The sequence below is a fragment of the Coregonus clupeaformis genome, chromosome 9, assembly GCF_020615455.1.
Source record: "Coregonus clupeaformis isolate EN_2021a chromosome 9, ASM2061545v1, whole genome shotgun sequence".
NCBI lineage: Eukaryota > Metazoa > Chordata > Actinopteri > Salmoniformes > Salmonidae > Coregonus > Coregonus clupeaformis.
Genome location: NC_059200.1, coordinates 32,223,949 through 32,229,322, shown reverse-complemented (window position 1 = coordinate 32,229,322; position 5,374 = coordinate 32,223,949).

Sequence of the window (5,374 nt, the reverse complement as noted above, 5' to 3'; positions counted from 1 at the left end):
AAATATATATATTATGACACCTTTCTGAATTCTCAATGACATTCAAATCAGCATTAAAAAAAGGCAAAGGTTTAAGTTAAGGTTGTTCCACATGAGTGAGTCCGACCACAAGTCAGAGACCACTATGATGATACAACAAACGCGTTTGATGGATCCTTTTTGTCTTTTTCTAATGCCCCTAAGTGGAAAGTAATCCAAAAGTAACTTAAAATAATCTGATTAGGTTACTGAGTTTGGGTAATAAAAAAGTTATGTTACTGATTACAATTTTGGACAGGTAACTAGTAACTATAACAGATTACATTTAGAAAGTAACCTACCCAACTCTGCCTCCCACATAGGCCAATCCCTTACCTGACCCTGATGTGAACATTCCACTGGTCAGTGTGGCAGTGTTGATGTGGGGAGATGCTGACCTTTCAGGTTATTGCATCCACCTTACAGTCCACAACACAGGAGGTTAGCTAGCCTCCCCCTCATGCTCTGCTAGGCCTTTGATCAGGGGAGAATCACTGAGCCAAAACAGACCCACGAGATGACCAACCAACACAAAGTTTGGAAAACACTGAACAACCAAGAAAACAACAAAGTACCCTGCAAAATGGTTCACATAGATTTGTAAACTTCTTTATATGATTATATGAATTATATGATTATTGCTTTACCAAATGCCAAATGAATGGGTAATGTAATGGATGTTGCGCTAAAGCAGCAGCATCAACGGCACAATTTAGTCCAAAGGCCATCACATGTGATGGTCAGATGGTTTTCATTTCATATCATATGATAAATCACACTTTGTTGACAATCATGAAGCATGCCAATAGTTAATGAAGGTTTCATGAATCATTATTAACCTGGACATGCCCTCTAGCCTGGTCCAAAGGCAGCTTCATAGTGCTTACAGCAGCTCATAGAATGCCCCTAGCATGACACTGCCCTTGACACCTTCAATCACAATCAGTGTGGTAACGATGATACTGTATTTGTTGAATTTTTTAGGACATTTTTCTTTTTTAAAGTTTGTGTTTTTGGCACTTTCTGCTTGCTGTATAACCTTGTGAACAGTAATGCAGCAAAGTTAGTTCTGTATTAGGTCTAACCTCAGTGATGGTAACTCTGAGTTTAGTGTAAAAAGGCTTATATTCATTGGACAGTGATTCCTCATTAAATTAATCAGAAATTGTTATGAGTCTACTGTTATACTGTCAGTACATATGACTTGTTTCAAGTGAGCATTGATAAAGAGACAATATAATTTCTTCAGTGAAAAAAGTTGTGTCTGTTTCAAATGATGTCTTCAAAAGAAAACCTTGAACTATATAATTAATCAGCTAAACAGACTTGTTTCTCTGCTTCAGGGTTCAATACGAGGGATTGTGGACATATAACAAAGTACAGACAAAACAACTCATTAAGTGCTCTTTTGTAGCTGGAACATAACTCATATGGGAGGCAGGATGAGAAAAAGGCCAACTGTCGTCCTGAAATGGTCTTTATTGAAGGAATGAAAAACAGATACACAAACACACACATATCCTTTGTATCAGGACTCAGTCTGTATAGTGATTCACTGTTACACAGATCTCTTAAAGCAGTGTCCTTCAGGAGTAATAGGCAAGAATATAATGTATATCTTTGGCATTACTTGACCCCTTTGGCTGGCATCATCCCTCACTGACAACAGCCTCAAAACAATATTGGTTACCATGTGTGATATTGGGCACAAATTCAGATACTGTATACATTTTTCTATGACCTTATTGAGTAGTACTATAGGCACTACACTGCTCTGTAAATATCAATTTGATATAGTTTTACAAGTATCTGGCTGGCAGTTCAGTTGTTAAGACACACCCATGGATAGTGATCAAATTGTGGCTTTCATTAGACATTGTCAGCTACAAGAAATATGTCAAAAATATGATATGTCACATTTTCAGAAATGTTATTGAATATTGACATGGCTATTTTAGAGAGATTATACAGAGTTTAGCATTAGGATAGCCTACCTGAAAAAGTCCTCCATTCCCTGGTATTTTCCATCAGTCTTCAGATGGAAATTTTTAATATTCTTGCAATTCTTGCAGTGATAGTTGGAATACTTGTTTATAGTAGATTAATATATATTATTATATGTAACAAATGTTTCATAAATTATAAACTAAAAAAAACAATATTTGTATTCATAATTTATAATTTAGCTATTAAGAGAAATATCTGTTTAGAATGAGAGGCTTTAGTGTAAATGGTATACAAACCATCAATGTTTCTAATAAATATATATATAGACTAGAGCACGTGGTAGCCTATTAATTGTTGTTTCAAGTGTGTTTTTTAATTTCCAAAAAATAATAAGGTAAAATGTATCAAAGTCATGCATATTTCAATAATAATCTGGGTTTTAACTTTTAATCAACAGGCCATTTGGCATTTCTTTATTTTACATTTTTGGTGGTCATCCAGATGAATTTATCAAGTTAATTCGTTAATTGAGTTAAGTTAAAATACTTAAACCTATGTAGGCTATATCATATGTGACTGATCGTCTGCACCTATCATAGTAGTAGCACAGGTAAGCCTACAGTAAGCCGTTAAGATATCCAAGTTTGGTGAGCTGATAAGATGTGTTTCAACAATGGTGTATTTTTGTTGTTCTACAACAATGTGTAATACGGGGGGATGTTGGATATGTAATTGTAAATAGTTAATGGCCCACTAAAATGTTGTGTCCATGCAATAGGCAGGTAGTTTGGGCGTGTGGGAAACACTGGTGTAAGATTCTCAAACAAGATCGAGCCCTGCTATACCATAACCACAAAAGTAGATTTGAAAGGTCCCTGTTGACTTTATTTTTATTATTCAAAAAAGCTGTAGCTACTGAATCAATTCTCTGTGAAGATGGCATTCAAAGCATCCACTGTGGGCCTATATTGTCATCATCAAAACGTTTTAGGTTTAAAATAAGTAAGTTGATATTAATTCCTCTAACCAATAAAACGTGTCTTTGATCAACGAACCATTTCGTGTTTTCAACCGGCTCAGTGGTGCGGCAGGTGAGTCAAGTCTTCAATTAAAGAGTGAAAGTGTATCCCTCCCTATGAAACAAAAAACGAATTGTTAGGTCAACCACTGTAAAATACATGGTGCACATAACTAGGTTATGAACATGGATATAGACAGGCCCACAATTCCACTCTAAAGGTAATGATGACTGTAAGTGGTTGCCTATAAGGCAATGCAATCATTATAAAGATGGCAATGACAGCGTCCCTGCAGGGGGCTATAGCATAGGACCGTTTTTAAGAAACAAATGACTTACCTTAGTCACTCAAATTAAATCAATATACATACTCGTTTAGTCTTAATAAAAAAAATGGTGGTGAAACATCGGATTAGATTGAAAAAACATATTTCTTCTCAATTCCCTGTCGGCCCTAAATTTGGCGCCCCCGCCTGTTACCTAAGTGAAAGGTGCTCTTCGAATTGGCCTTAATTCCCTCATCCCAGGATCCCAACGGAGCCAGTATCCTCCAGCAGACATGATTAGCCTACCTAATGATAGTCTAAGTCTTCTGCCAAGATCACCTTATGGAGTCCATGAGTGTGCAGTAATTGGCTCAGGTTAATTAGTCCATATTCCATTTCATCTCCAGCTGAAATAGCATGTAGGCTATTATGGACAAGGCATATGGAGGGTCCTATATTTAACACTTGCTTCTATAAACATGCAGTAGCGTAAATATATTTAGGCCTATTAGATAATAAGCATCCGTCTGAATAACTGATATTTAAGAAGAGTAGATCGATATGAGAAGGCATGGGGGCATCATCAGAAAAACTGTGGCAAATTTGGGTGAGGAGTGCGCGCCAACGATTGTTGCTATGAATAAGTTATGATAGTTATCAACAATCGGTTAGACTTTTTGAATTAGCGGGGGTAGGGAACTGGACGGCGGTCTCACTGACTGGGGTCAATGAGATGAGACAGCCACAACGAAGAGCAAATTGCTAAACCCCCAAAGACTGACGCGATGCAAGGGGATTAAAACCAGATTTGAACGAATTAATGAATGTCTGAATGGATGGATGGATGGATGGATGGATGGATGGATGGATGAATGAACGAACGAACGCAAAGGGTGAAGTGAGGGAATTGACCATGACCAGGGGTTAGAGGGGCGAGAGGGGATTGGTTTAGTTTTTTAGGCTCGGATACTTTTTGCCTTGGCTATGTGACCCGGGAATATGAGGGACTCTGACAGGTCTTAAACGGTCTGGCGCCAAGACCTCAGTCCTCGGGATAAATATAGCCAAGGAGCAGTTGCAGAAAGTGAGAGAGATGGAAGGGGAACGATGAAAAGATTCAAGGGAAATGTAGAGCACATTTATAACAGCATATAGTATCGCAGGGGGACACACGTGTTGTATCCGATACATTTTAAATAATTTGTGTTTCTTTACTGGATATACTCCCTCATTTAAAGTGTAGGCCCTACACCACACATGTAGGCTATTTGGCAGGATATACGCAGCTAGAACATTTGGTTCCTTGGAAGTTGTGAGAACATATGTTTTTGGTTTCACATTGGTTGTGGGAAGCAGCCATACGTTTCCTGACTAGTAAAATTGAACTTTTTCTAAATGTTCTGAGAACAGAAGTAAACATTTTGCCTGTTCTGTGAATGTTTATTTTTTAGGTTGCAGGGAGATTCTGAGATCGTTTTACTCTGGTTCCTTGAAAGTTTTCCTGGGAGGTTTTATTAACGTGTTGAAAACTGAAATTATAGGTTATTTTGAGGTTTTTAAATAATTTCCTTAAAACTTTTACTGAATGTTTCAATAACACTGCTAGCTTATTTTGGGTAAACCTTTTTGAACTTCAAGCCCAGATAAGACACATGGAAATTCATTTTCTCAGGCATTAATAATGCAAACACATTCATTTTTTATTGTGACATGGCATCAGTGAGATTTGAACCAATAATCTTTGTTTCTCTATCCATGGAATTAGTCCACTGCGCCATCAGGATGGTTTATGCATACAAAGCTGTTTAAGTCTATTCAAACATACCGCATTTAAAAGGAAACAAGCACTCATTAAGATCATGTGTGGCCAATTAGTGGGTGCGGCCAACACACCTGAACACATTAAACAAGATAGAGGATAGAGAGATTTTTGCTGATGCTGAGAACGGAATGTATAGGTTTTTAAATAACATTCTTAGAATGTTCTCTGAACGTTACTAATGTTTTCTTGTGGTTTTTATGGAAAGTTTTCTTAACGTTCTTTGAACAAGTTGAGAACAATACTTTAAATAGAACCATGAGGAAACCTGTAGGAAATATTATGCTGAAGTACTGAAATTCTCAC